Below are 14,925 nucleotides of genomic sequence, written 5' to 3'. Positions count from 1 at the left end.
TCTATACTGTGGAACATTCTAGTCAAGGCAATAACATTTCCATGGGGATACGCAGGTGGCGGACCCTCCACTAGAAATGTCACAAAGTACACCCTTAATTTATCATTTTCAAATTTGATTTTCATGCAGCCTACTGATTTTCCCTGGGCTTTCTGCAGTGCGACTCTCCTGGACCCTGGACCCCTGCAGTGACTATCCCTAGCCAAGTGTAGCCCCTACATCTCCAAATTGCTGGTAAGTTACTTCCTTAAAAAGAGGCAAAAGGACTGTGTTTGTAGAATAACAAAAAAAGGTTACTGGTGTCTTCCCCCTGGACCGAACTACAGTGTGAGGATATCGCTTAGTCACCGGCGTAAACCATGCGTAAATCATGGCGTGATCCCCGGAAAGCAGCGCCTCCCTGCGTACAGCTATTGGCCAGCGCTCTCCGTCTCCACAGCCCCTTCTCCACAGGGCGGGGCTGCCTCTCCGCAAACTGAACCAGGCTACAACCGGCAGAAGAAAACTTAGCCCGGCTCGATCCATGGAGGAGTGTGGGAATGCTGTGACCGTAGGAGGAAAAGCGCACTTCAGCCACAACACGCGGGACCGCCCCGGCTACTGCTATAATTGAAACAGACCAAATGTAACACTGCATTTTAGCTTTGAAAAATATTACAGGAAAGGAAAAAAATACGCGCGTAACGCACAGTGCCATCGCTGTCAGCATGATGTGACCAATCATTCATAGAGCTACCTGCGGAAATTCATTCAAACGGGATTTTTCCACAGTTGGAGAACACGAGAGCGGCTGGTGAAAAGGGTAAGTTATGACATTACTGTGTATCGTGATAGTACGGTCTCTCTCCCGTGTGGTCGCCCATACGGAAGACAGGCGAGCAGGCAGGATCCGCGGAGGAAACGCTCAAACGTCGTGATCTAGCAGGATAAGCTCTTACTACGAGTTGTAGAATGAATTACAGATTACTACAGTGTCATTGAAAGGTTTATAGTGTACGGCTAAGAAAGCAAAGCTGTCTTGAAATCACATGTCTGTATGAAATGCACCGCTCTGGATCCTTATTGTAAAATGTGGCAATTAAAAGTCTAGCCCAGGCCCTGTCATTACCCAGTGTGTGGCATACCTTACCATTTGCACTCAAAAATAGACCAATGAGACACAGCCATACTCTACATACTTTTGAACTTGAGCCAATTCATTCATAACATAGCCTATAACAATTTATTACACAGCCTAGTGACAATTTCTACACCAGACATAAGGTTAAATGGTGAAATTAGGTGATGATCTAACACAAGTTTTTTGAAAATGTTTTTAAATAATGCAGTTGGTCACATGTGTTTTAGTCACGCCATTTCTTCACACTTCTAATTCATCACCTCCCACTCCACGTCTCTGAGCATCCGTGTAGTACTTAGGGCCTACATGTGTTTCTATGAATCTAAAACAACAGGGTGTCACACTTCCTGTCTCTGACCACACTACAATGACATAATTTACCCTAAGGGATTTTGCCTGCACTGCTGGTGGTGTATACAGGCTCGCTCTAACTGTACTCTGTAGTCTTTATGGAGATGTTGTCATAAACAATTGGGATTTATTTCTTGTTCAGACCTGGTTTATACTTAGACTTGGACTCGTTTTGGTCCTGGTTCCGTTTTTGCTCAGTGTGATTGTTGTTGTGGGCGGCAGTGGCTTAGTGGTTTCAGTGATCGCCCACCAACTCGAAGTCTAGGGATATTCCATCTGGTGCATCCTGTTGTTGTGTCCTTGGGCCAGACACTTAATCCATTCTGCTTATGTTTGATTGGCGGTGGTCAAGTAGGCTAATAGTAGTTGAGTATGTTTTTATTGGTTTAACTTTAGAGCTAATGTGATACAGACTTGGTTTGTATTGGTTCAGATCAGTCCGTGTTCAGTCCTGACCTGGGCATTAGAGGTTAGAGCTCTTCCTTTAGTATTTTCTTATTTTAGTCCTGTTTTGACATGATGACCTGATTTTGGTCCTGTGTTGCAAGCAGGGGAGTAGTTAAAAATTCTGGCCCTGGGGTGGTGTCTCTCACTACATGCTCTCTATGCACATGACTTTTGGAGGTTTTCCTGCATTGCGCCTATAGACTGTATGAAGTATAGACTAAGGCATGTGACGTCATCCATAGCGTTCGGCTCCAGTCAAATGAAGCATATGGAGACTAGCAGAATTCCACCTGCGAGTATCATACCAATCAAAGACCCAATCCAGAGCGAGGCTGTTTAAGGCAACGCCCCTGTCTGGCTTCACTGCTGGTTTAGCAGGGAATGGGCTCTTAGCAACGCTGTGAATCAAACTAGTTACTAATGCTAGTGGGAGAGACCTCGGGAAAAGAAGGCATCTGATTTGTCTGGATTTACAGACAAAATAGCAAAATAAAAACACCAGGATCACATAGAGTTTTAAGACTGAAATATTGTCACACGAGGCTCATAGCAGTTACGGAGAGAGGGGCGACGGTTTTTCATTAGAATGTGAATTGGAACCAAAGTTGATGGAGCCAGAAACGTGTCCATGCTTGCGTCCTATTTGGAAAAGGTCAGGCTACCTATGTCTATAACCCTAACCCTATTCCCACTTCTCCTCCTCCTCCTTTGAAAAAACAAACTCACCGTGACTCAAAGTGACTCATGACCGTCACAAAATCCCGTGAATGCATTGGACACATGGGACCACCTCTTTGTGCACTGACTCATCTGAAGTCCAAAAACCCCAGTACCTTTAAAATGAGATCCCATTGTCCTATGAAATGCCTGACCTGAGTACAATACATGAAGTGAAACCGTACACTTACTGTATTAGAAACTGCTGAGTTATTTTGGCAGAAGGGACATTGGAGCACATGGCCTGGTTTTGTGCCCACAGTGAAAGCCTGTCACATGGAGAGAGTGGGGTATCATCATGGCTGGAGGTGATGTAATCCAACTGATAAAAGAGGGCCATCTCCAGTTTAAATCCAAGTCCACCCAGAGACACAGACAAGAGTGTTTATTAGTTGCATAATATGGAAAACATGCAATTTATTAAACATTAATTTAGTTTGTTGGCGCTTTTCAAGATACCCAAGGATATAGTGAAGCAATTATAATAGACAACAAAGGACATTAAAAGACACAATATTATAGTTAAAAGGCAAGATATTTTAATATGCAATAACTATATAATTCTGTATGTTGCTCAAATCACTTCAGTCAAAACTGTGTCAAACTATGCTAACAATCACTGTTTCAATCATATTATAAAACAGATTAATTAAAACATCAGAACAAACTCAAAATAGCTATTTCTAGTAAAATCTGGTTAAATTTGATTGGCTGATATTGCTATAATAAAAATGTGTAATAAGCTGTGTTGGAGTCATAGACTGTATGAAGAGGTGGACTGAGGGAGTGTAATGCTACCCATAGTGTTTGGCTCCAGTCAAATGAAGCTCACAATGCTAGCATTTATAGGAATTAATTTACCGACAAAATAGCAAAATAAAAACACCAGGATCATGTAGAGTGGGTTAACATGTACATTTAAAACAAAAATTATAAGGCTCACAGCAGCAGTTACAGAGAGAGGGGTGACAGTTTTTCAGTGTAAAGTTGAGTTAATGAAGCCAAAAGTGTCTAGAAGTGTAAATATTCCATCAGCATTTTCTCTTTATTTTATATTTGGTCCTATTGCTTTGGCCTATAATGCATTAACTACTGTGAACATGTTATATTGTGCAGCGTTAAAGTTTATTAGCTTGAATGCAGGCTTGGGTATTCTAGAAAGCTGAAGCAGGTGGACCATCCCAGGGGGCCGTGCGTGTGTTGACTACCTGGCATCGTGGTGGTATGTGAGGTTTTTGAGGGACTTTAGAGTGACTCATGGTGTGGGATCTGTCTGTATCTCTTTGTCTGGCCCAAGTTCAATGAGCATGACAAATACACCACATAAGACTGTGCAAAAAAAATCTAACTTTAAGTGAGATTCAGATAGTTTCTTCTCTAAATTCATGAGAACATTTTTGTTAAAGGTGCACTGTGTAACTATTCTGGTGGGGAGTCCGGCAAATGCTTTTCTTCATGGAGATGTTATTGCTTTGTCTGGATTGTTTCACATTATGGTATTAAACCTTTCTATCTTCATTTAGCCCAAACTGGTCCAATTTACAGCTCAGATCTGTGGTGAGGCAACCCTGCTCAAAATCTGTTTTTTCTAGGTATTTCTGAGCTATAAAACCACATGTAATTTAATAAATGAGAGGTAGAGATGTTTAATGTCATGCTGTAGAACATTCCAGGCAGCACAATGACATATAAGAAACATATATAAGAGACATAGTCCTTTAAATAGCAATGATTGTTTATGTTTTAACAATTCATACTCTAAGTTTGTTCACTATGATGAAAAATGTGGTTAATTTTTCCATTGTATCGCCCCCTAACTCCACAGTTGTTGCCTTCAAAGAACTACAAAGCAGGTCTGGGTGTTGCACATTGTCAAACTTGATTCAAACCAAAGTCAAGTCAAGCAGGCGCACGCTTCACTATGGCACCAAATGTGTCCTAATCATTTCAAGATGTTGCTCTGTACTCTATCTCCACACACAGGTCACAGTAATCAACCAGGAACGAAATCTCTTTGATCCACTGATGATGAGATGACGGACAGTTAACAAAACACAAAGCCGCCATGTTTCCTGGAAATTGAGCTTTTCTATCTGAAAATCTGTCCGGTCCCATTACAGATGGCCTCTTTGTGATTGTGGGTCATTTTGAACGTTCTTCCTGACGAAACATGAAAAGAGCTGTTGGGTTGAACTCTTCCATGTGTGGAGATTACATGCAGTTAAATAACCCTAGGCTGCTGCTCTGACACGTACGGCAAGTGTCACTAATACAGACATAATACAGACAATAGTTTGTAATAGTGGGTGACTAATAATGAGTATTATGTCTATTACAATTGAATTACACTATATTTAAATGCACTGTTTTATCATTAAATCAGTCTGTACTGGTTCATAAAGAAAAATGTGGAGTGCTGTGGCTACAGATTTGAACTTTTGTAACTGTAGATAACAAACTGAAACGTAATTCAACTTGTTTAATATAGATGTTACATTTCAATAGCATCAAAATTAGAGCTAGGTTTTTTCATAGCTGATACTCATCGATTGTTAAGAATCTAGAGCAACCAATTGCTGATAAGCTCACCTCTAATAAAATTCTTGGTGGTACAAGCTGCAGAAGCAAATTAAGAGATTCAATAGAATTAATGTGAAAATAATTCTAAAATGTTTAATATTTTTGCAAAGTGCAAGATTAGACAGATGCAATACTGAGAAACAAAAATAGTACCTCAAATCAGAATCAGAATTTATTTGTCATTTCAGCATAAAAATTACCCAGAAACTAAATACTGTACTCAGGTCCAGGTTATCAGCAGCATAAAAATACATGCATATCTTTAGCTCCTTGTTTAAAAAGTCTTCCCATACTTTCCATCACATTTCTTTTGTATCAGTCTCGCCCATAAATCACCTCTTGGGTTCTTCTCATACATACTTACATAATAGTTATTATTGTGTGTCTGTAATTACAGCAGTGTCCGCTTTGAAAAACTCTAACAATAGTTTGGGCTGATTTGTGGATGTGGGGCATGGCTGCGGTGTCTGAGGAGGTCAAACATGCCGACCGACCGGTTCAGCTACTTAAGCCGCATACTTCCTGAGTTAATATATTGGTTAATGTTTCCTACCACACAAAACTCTAGCTGCCTGTTTGAAAAAAGCATTTCAAGAATGTCTTAAAATAGTTACATCCCAAAACCGTGTGTGGATGAGTCAGTTATAATTAAAAAGTTGGTATGCTGTGGAAAATATATACAGACACATTTCAAATATAATGTTTTATTCACACCATAATACCTGGGACAATTTTATTATACCATATCAAGTGAAACAGACTTTTTAAACTTTCTTGTAGTGTTTTATTTTTTCTACTCTGTACTGGAAGTCACATGGAAAGCAGCTGTTACTTGCCATTAATTGAAAAAATATACTGTTTCATTGGTAAAGTAACTGGTGATGCTTATGTCTGTTGCGTGACCATAAATATTGTGGGATTTGTGTAAGACGTGTTGTGTCTGGTGCGTGTCTAATATGGCATGTGAGCTGATTACTGTCTAAACAAACATTGATTTTACCCAGAATCCTCTTTTCAGTCATTATGTTACTGTTTTGTTACTATTGCTGATTTATATGGCAGCGGTAACATTGGCAACCCATTTTGCGATCTGGAAAGACTGGATCTTCCTTGAGCTTCCCTCCTTAACGGCTAGCAGTGTGACTCACAGGCGTTGCTTCCAATTGTCCCATGACACTTTGGCGGTGGCAGCCATCTTGGTATGGTGAAGTCACTATGTGATGTAATGCTAAAATGTAACAGCAGCTCTATTTTGGTACCAGCTCCAGGACTCCATGTCTCTCACCCTCTCCCCCTCTCTCGCTTTCTCACTCCTGGTCTGCCAACATACCATACACCATCCTGTCTCTCTCTCCATCAGCACCTCATCTGTCAAAATGTAGCCCGCCATGTGAAGCGCCAGTCCAAGCAGTCAGCACAGAGCTTTGATGTAACCTGTTGACAAGAACACAGGTTACAAGCCATTGTTTCCACAGTTACTTGGCTAAATTGAGGTTATTTGTATATTGGCTGTGTTTTGACGAGTAGCTTGACATCTTATTGGCATGGTGTCTGGGGCTGGTTAACCTCAGGGCAAAGCTTATGGAGCTGTGGGAATGATGTATGTTTTTCCCACATGGCTAATGCACATAGAAAAAACACTACGGCCTCCTGAACTTTGATCTTCATCTTCTGTGTGAGAGCTGTCAAAGAGAGCATGTCTGAAGATAATCCGGTATATCTTTATCTACTGGAGCCTGCAGGCAGTAACTTATATGTTAGATGTTTACGTTGAACAAACCAGGTGATGTCTCATGAGGGAGGTACAGTTTCAAAAGTCTTGGTTAAAAAAGTCAACTTCAAAGCTTTTGATGGGACTAACTTGCACAAAATTACTGTTGTGCAATCAATCAAATATAAATCTGAAAGATAAAGACTGAGTCATTTCCTCTTGTGGGCGATCCACTTCAGTCTTCTTAATCTAGAGTAAAAGCAGATTTTGGAGGAAGAAATTTAACTTTAAATTTGTTGAGCTAAATGGCAATGTTTGAAATGATTAAAATTCTTTATTATGTCCAGGAAATTAACATTGAAAAACATTTTAATTTGTTTTCAAAAAAGAGAAAATTGTGATCAGTCAGTATTAGAAAAAAGGATGTAATTAATTTGTTAGTGATATAGCCCAGGCCCTACTCAAAATGTACTTTGAGGTTGTCCCTCTGCAGCAGTGTTTTTGACTAGGTTAGGTAAGAACTATGTGCAAGCTTTTGTAATAATGATTTGATAAGTAGGAGTTGTAAAAATGGCACTCAGATTCTGCTTTTGTTTGAAAGATTCCCATGTCATTGTTTTATTTTTAACCAACAGTACCCTCAATATTCAAATTATGCATATCTTCAAAACAACAATAATCAATATGTTGATTTATTGCCTACGTCTAAACAGCGCACCGACTGAAAATGATGGATTACACATAGAGGGCACACACATAACTACAACATCTGCACTTTTTGACCTGGCAACTTTCCAAAATCATTGTGAAATCAGTTTATGTCAAGTCCCAGCATTGTCATGGGGGAGATGGTTGTGCAGTTTTAAATAGGATGCCCCACCCCCCTACGCACACACACCCCCACACACACACACACCCACACACACACACACACACACACACCAACACACACACACCAACACAAACACACACATACACACATGTTCTGAGGTTGCATAAACTCCTTTTACTACCGTTCTTCTCTCCTTTTCCTCATCTGAACTTGTTCAAAGTTGTATCTATTCTGGACAGTTTCAACACCATGCGCTGCATGCTTTTCCCAGAATCCAGGGGTGTGCTCTGGGCTGTGCTACACTTTTCGGAAGAGGCGGATCCTGAAGTTTCTCATTCATTTTGACTTTTAGTGTTTTTTGTTCATTTTGGGAAAACCTGAACTTGTGGCTTCCTTTGCTCTCCGCTGCCTTCTCCTCTTTACACACATGCCAACTTTCCTCACAATCTTTGCCAGAGTTGTAATGCAGCGTGCCGGGGAAATTACGTCAAAGATTGTGGTGCCCATTTTGATCACACCCACCCAGCTACAATGGAGGCATTATATATGTTGTACAGTAATTTAGTACAATTACCCAAGTGCACTTATGGAAAATGCATGGTGTAAGCACATGGAATAATCTAATGTACAAAAGTCTCCTATTCTCTTTTAATTCAGACAAAACTAACTTTGTCATTATTGATTATAGCCCAAGCCCACTAACTAAATGGTTTGCAATTTAATTTCTGCTTCTAGGTCTGTATGTTTTTATATATACTTGCATACATGCACTATGTCACTTTTCTGGTGGAGGGCCCACCGCCTGCTTTTCTCCATGGAGATGTAATTATTTTGCTTTGCATTTCTTTTCTTTTTTTTTTTTTTCAATTATTTTCAATTATGGTGGTTCAATTAGTGTGACCTCTGATTTGTAAAATTTATAATGTAAGCACATGGAATAATCTGTACAAAAAGTCTGGCATTCTCTTTTAATTCAGACAAAACTAACTTTGTCATAATTATCGCCCACTAACAAAATGGTTTGCAGTTCAATGTCTAGTGTGAGCTCTGTATGTTATGTCCTTGGACATGACACTTCACCCACGTTGTCTGTATAAATGTGTCAGTGTGACTGGCAGTGCGTGGAGAGGCAGCCCACCACCACTGTCTGAATAAATAATGCTCTAAACTCTTAAGCCACTTTGGGTGTTGTAAATGTATTCTGTTTAATAAGACCAATACATGCACTTTTTATTATGCTCTTTACAAGTCCCAGTTTGCACATTTATGGATTTTGACCTTTTTCTTTGCACACTTCCAGTATTTTCGAGCATGATGTATTTTTTTGGATAGTGATTTCTTGTTTTATATTGCATGACATCAAGTGATTTACTACTAATCTTCTTGGTGGAGGGTCTGTCATGCAGCTGCTCGTTGTTGCTTCTCAAGGAATGTTTCACAGTATGGCATTAATCTACATGAACACAAGCATGTGACACAACTAGACCAAGTTACAGCCAAATGTGTGGAAAGGTGAGGCCGTTAAATAAAATAATAAAAAATATATTTTTCAAATTTTTTATCCAATGAAAACACCTGTTAATAAACAAATAAATACAAAAATGTTTAATGCCATATTGTGGAACATCTCATGCAGAGCAATAACATCTCAATACAGAAAATTACTTAGTGCACCTTTAATAAGGACTGCAAAAAAGAAACTAAAATTAAAGTCTTCACTCCATCGTGACCTGAGGAAAATTTGACATTATTTCCTTACAAAGAGGAGAGTTGTTTTCTTGAGTTAAATCAGGACTAAGTGAGGCCTCCCCGCCCCCTCCTGTGTGTAGACTTGGGACTGTCCCATAGGACCTGCTGCAGCCTTTTCCTGTGCTTTTGTCAAGAGTTTTCCACTGATCTCGAGGCCCAGATGGACGACTTCATTCTTCCTCCTTCCTGCACAGTCATCCATCGCTGTAAAGTGCAAAAATGTCTTGACAACTGGGAGTTTCCCACAATTAACAGCACTACTCTACAAGCTCAAGCCAAAATGCAATCTTTTCTTATGGCTTTCAGATTCTTGTATATCCATGGGTTTCAGAGTGACAATAGCCATTGCCAGTGATTAATTATATATATACAAAAAAAAAAAAATGTCTTTTGAATCGGAAGTCCTCAAAATGTTACATACAACAGAAAGTTGAAATCCATAGGTGATGTTTGACCATTCAAAAGATGAATTGGTAGCTGCTATTGTCGCAGTGCTGAACTCCATGGATAGGTGTAGCAATGTTTTTTTTACTTTAGGATAATTAAACACATTGCAATGGGGATTAGAGTATTAATGGGTATTAACATTATTTTAAAGATTTGCAAAAATTGGTAGATCAAGTAAGAAGTAAGTAAGCGAAAGCTATCAAAAAGCTGCAAAAAGAGCTGATAAAAATAAATGACTGTATGCTACCACTTTATCTTCTATAACCCAGAATCAACTCCGCCCAAGGTCCAGTGATCGACAAAAAGTGGGGGAAGAATTTTGTAATCACATAAAGTCATATTTACCATTTTATGCACCTGGCTCTCATCATGTCATTTTTTTGGTGGCAAGTTTCAACATTTGATATGTGAGCTCTTGTTTTCACACATTTGAAGTTTGCATACTTTAAACATTGCTTCACATTTCTTGCTATGGTGACATTCATGTATGACTCAAAACTCGTGAGAGGCACCCTTTGTGGTTTTTGTTGCATGCCATGGACTCAAATTTTCATTAAGGATCTTATGCTTTAGCAAGATGATTGATTGGTGTATTCACTATGTTTCAAAATGTATTCAGTCTGCAGCCATGACTTCGTTCTTGTATTTTAGCTTGACTTTTAAAAATCACAAGAGATTCCAAAGCATTCAAATGCTAACCTTGTTGTGTAATTATAAAAACACATATGAACCCCTCCCTCAAATGGAGACAAGACCTAGAGGACTCCAGGATTGTAGATGTTGGCTCAGCTCAGTAAGATTCAATATTTTTTTCATTTATTATAATGAATCTTGTGTGCAGGCCTTTTGTGATAATTACTTGACTTATCAATATTTAATCGCCTGTACATTTTCTTTGCACTAATTGGAAATTTTTGGTTATTTTGACTATAAAATAATGCAAAAGGTTGAATTATAACAACTTCTATGACTCATTACAGATGAAAACTAAGTACTAAAGTCAGTGGCAGAAATTAGTTGCAATGTTACTGTTTATTGTCTATATTAACTTTAGCAATATAACACACTTCAAAATGTGTTATCGTGACTGGCCTATTTGTGTGATAGCGTATGCCACAGTGACGTATACACTGTTGATGATCTAATGCATGTCCTTTAGACACTAACACACCTCCGCAGGCTAAGCTCCCATAGACACACATGTAGATGTATTCATAGCACGGATGGGAAAAATCAATGAGTCCATCGACTTATTTGTGCTGTGTTATCCAGGGCGCATCTTCCAAGGATATATTTTCTGAAAGTGAGGGAAGAGGTTGTTTATCTTTGTAGTGATTTCATTACGCTAGTCTTATTTCAAAGGACTTTGGGGTTTTCAAATGTGACCGTTGTTTTGTCATTGAACTACAATGCTTGATGGGTAAATATGTATACATGAACTGACCTTATTCTGTCCTACCCACTTTTACTGTAAATGCGACTAATCCCATTCATTTCAATTGAGAATTTGGGAAAAGTCTCACCTGCAAAATATGAAATAAAGTAGGTTTATTTGTTTAAAATATTCATGTGCAACAACAATTCAACACTACACCGATTCTTTGGAAACTGCTTTATAGTCTGGATAGAACTTATTTGCTGTGAGCTTGGCAGCCCCATGCAAACTACCGGTAATACAACCCCAGTGATGATGGTGGCGCCCACGGCAACTTCCTCAATGACGTGAATAGTATTTTTGGATTGTGAATATATACTTAAATGCGTCGTGCACTGTGGAACATTTCTGCTGGAGATAGAGATGACTTTACTTTGAATGTCCACAGTATGGCATTAAACATAATTATCGTGTATTATTCAATTACAAGAGATTTTATTGCTTGAAAATACCTTGAGAAATGTGTGTACTTTCTGAAGATATGGTTAATACCATACTGTGGAATATTTTGGGCAAAACACCATCACCTTGCAAGCAGGTGTTGTACCCTCCTCCAGAAGAGCTGAATAGTGCACCTTTAATGAGAACCAGATAGCTGCAGTTTAGCTTGTTATAATGTGTTTGTTGACACTAAAATCACAAACCATGTTAATACTGAATAATATTTGATCAACAAAATCTCTTGGTGTGGATGTGGGCAGGTGTATACACTATTTGAAATGAACCAGCCGATTGGATCTCTCCTTTAATGAAAGCTCATTCACTGTGTCCCATAGCTACAGAGCCCATTTCTTCAATAGAACAACCTCGAGTCCACACGGTCACTGGGACGACTCCATTGACTGTAAAAGCACATTGGCTGCACTGGGTCTGCATTCACCCAGCTTCACTATTCACTGCTTAATTGCTCCTCCGGATGTGATGTGGTTGTTTACGATGACCTGTGCGTGTATGTGTCTTTTTGCATGTAAGCGGGCGCGTGTTGTTTCCGTGGACGCGTGTACTGGATCCCGGTGAATGCGTCCTTTTCGGCGAGGTGTTTCCTGACCCCCCCTAAGGCCCACTCTGCTCTGAACTTCCTTCCTCAGTAAAATAAGCAGTAACTTGACCTCTCACGGAGCTGGTGGTCAGACAGAGTGTGGAGAGGAGAGAGAGAGGAAGTGACAAGACAGCACTGATAGCTCGCTCTTTGTGCTGTGTTTTTAATCCTGGTGTTTGATTGAATTGCAAATGCAGATGGCACTGTTTTACTGTTTGTATAGAATAGAATAGTCACGATATTTACATTTGTTCAATATATAAAAAAAATTTACAATATATTTTGGGGCTAATTATTTCTCATGGGTACTTTTTCTTTGCACTACTGGCAGTTTTTTTTTGCTATTTTTTTACTATATGATACAATTGAAGCTGTTAAAGATTGGATTAATAACTTCTGTGACTTATTAGAGATGCAAACTAAGTACTTAAGTGTTTCATTCTACAGTTTTTTTTTTTTTTTGCAAAAGTGGGGAGATTTTGTGGTAGTTTTTTTTTTTTTTATATACGATTAGAGCTGTAGAGGGTTGAGAGTCCCTTTGATGGCTTTATTATTTATTTATACGTTCTTCTATTTATTTGTTGCAGCTCAGGCCTTTTAATGAAACAGTCTATTTAAAAATGCTTCACTGAGATCATCTTGCATTATTTAAATCTTAATTAGTGGCCCAAAGTAGTTTCAATATTATCATTTATTGCAGTATTTCTCTGTAGCAATGTATCTTGGTTCAAAATTTGTTATTGTGACAAACCTATAGAAGAGCCAAAATTGTCATTGTAAAGCTGCATTATGTAATTTTTTTACCTGCTATTTTACATTGAAATGTTTTTGCTTTACCTGAACTGTCCCACAGTATGGAATTAAAATTAATATATCCTAGGATAGAAGCAGGGCCATGTAGTGGTAGTTTTCAAGTTAACAGCTACCTTTTACCTTTTCAGTAGATACTGGCAATTCTCAGGCTGAAATTATCCAAATGATTCGAGTGAAGGTGTATGGAGTTTTAAAACGGCACTTTTCACCACATGATATCACAAGGTCAAACAGAGAGAGAGAAGAACTCAGCCTAAATATGCAGGATTTCTGTGTCAAACATGTGTGAATAAAACAAAACACAATTATGTAACCAAGTTACACACTAAATCTGTGGATAGGTAACTTTCCTGAGAGTGAGAATACATACTTTATTGCCAATTACAAAAGAAAAAAAACATCTATATAGAAAGATAAGTTTAATGCCATCAAAAGTTGAAAAAATACAGTAAAAGACAGCAGAAAATTATTAAAAAAGCTCTAAATATGAGCTAATATTAAAGGTCAAGCAATATAAAAACCTGTGTAAATTCTGATCTTTTCCACCAGTAAAAATAAATTACAGCTATTACTTGAACTTAAACATTATTTTTATGATAAATTGATGCACAAAAAACACACATATTTTAAACTTTACAACTTTTAAACATATTATAACACACAAAGTAGCCAGAATTTCATCTAAGCTACTTCAAAATCACATTACAATGGCACATTTTAAACATGGTCAGCATAACTCATTACCACTCACTTCTGCAACCGAATAGCGTTAACGTGTCTCGTGCCTTGCCCTGATTAACCACTGTGAATTTGCTTAGTGTGCCGTTTCTATTGACAGCGAACATTTCAGGCCTATCTCGCAATGCGGTGGACTGCACAATGACCCATCCTTGTTCAGTCTCGGTCCACTCACAATGGCGTCTTTTGTAGAGCTTGATTCACGCTGATATCGGGCTGGAAACTATTTAGATGGGGATCACATGTTGTCAAGCACGCTGTCTGTCTCCAAGGCTCTCCTCTTACTCACTTAAGCGGAGAATGTCAGGCTACAATACAGGGCTTGTGCTGGGGGTCATGGACACATTGGGGAGGATGGGGATTTTTGAGAACTAGGGCTTGCTTCCTCATGTTGTCTGAAGTGAATGCTGTTTTAAAGTTGTTTGTTTAAACTAGTGCAGGGTCAAAGGGTAAAAACCACAAAAGTCCAGACATAGTCTTGAAATAAAATTTGTTTCACTTCTTCAAAGTTTGAGAAAGCTGCTGAGAATTATCTGTTACCACCACCAATACAAGAAACAGAAACTTAAATAAGACAAATTTTATTATTAAATAGTAGAAAGTTATTATTATTCTGTGTTCACAGTTACGTTCTACTGTCTCATTTTTGTATCGAGTAGTGAACATTTTTCCTAGTATCAAAATCAAGTTTGAAATTTTAGTACAGTGATAAAACTACCATTACTACTACAACTATACTAGACAACTACTACTAGGAGTACCACTACTGAAATATTACTACAGCTACTGTGTGTATAGCTTTATGCAATTTGTGGCTGACACTGAAACAAGCGTGTTCACCGATGATTATTAGTGATGAAATTGTATCTTAACAAACACATTGTGTAAACATGTTTTGAATGTAAATGTTCTTTTATCTTGGCACCTTGGCATCTTTAGTTGATTT

The 14,925-nt window shown here is 38.5% G+C and overlaps 1 protein-coding gene across 1 annotated transcript in view; it reads left to right on the top strand.

Annotated features, from left to right (window-relative positions):
* The first annotated feature begins 453 nt into the window (after positions 1–453).
* rhbdf1a (rhomboid 5 homolog 1a (Drosophila)) overlaps positions 454–14,925 on the top strand; it is a 49,254-nt gene continuing 34,782 nt past the window's right edge. The window contains exon 1 of the mRNA XM_020933077.2: positions 454–802. The gene's annotated coding sequence lies outside the window, so the exon portion shown is untranslated. The remainder of the gene's footprint in view (positions 803–14,925) is intronic.

Source organism: Boleophthalmus pectinirostris, unplaced genomic scaffold (assembly GCF_026225935.1).
Source record: "Boleophthalmus pectinirostris isolate CB_2022bp ecotype Guang Dong unplaced genomic scaffold, ASM2622593v1 HiC_scaffold_17, whole genome shotgun sequence".
Taxonomy (NCBI): Eukaryota; Metazoa; Chordata; class Actinopteri; order Gobiiformes; family Gobiidae; genus Boleophthalmus; species Boleophthalmus pectinirostris.
This window is presented reverse-complemented; position numbering and strand designations above follow the sequence as displayed.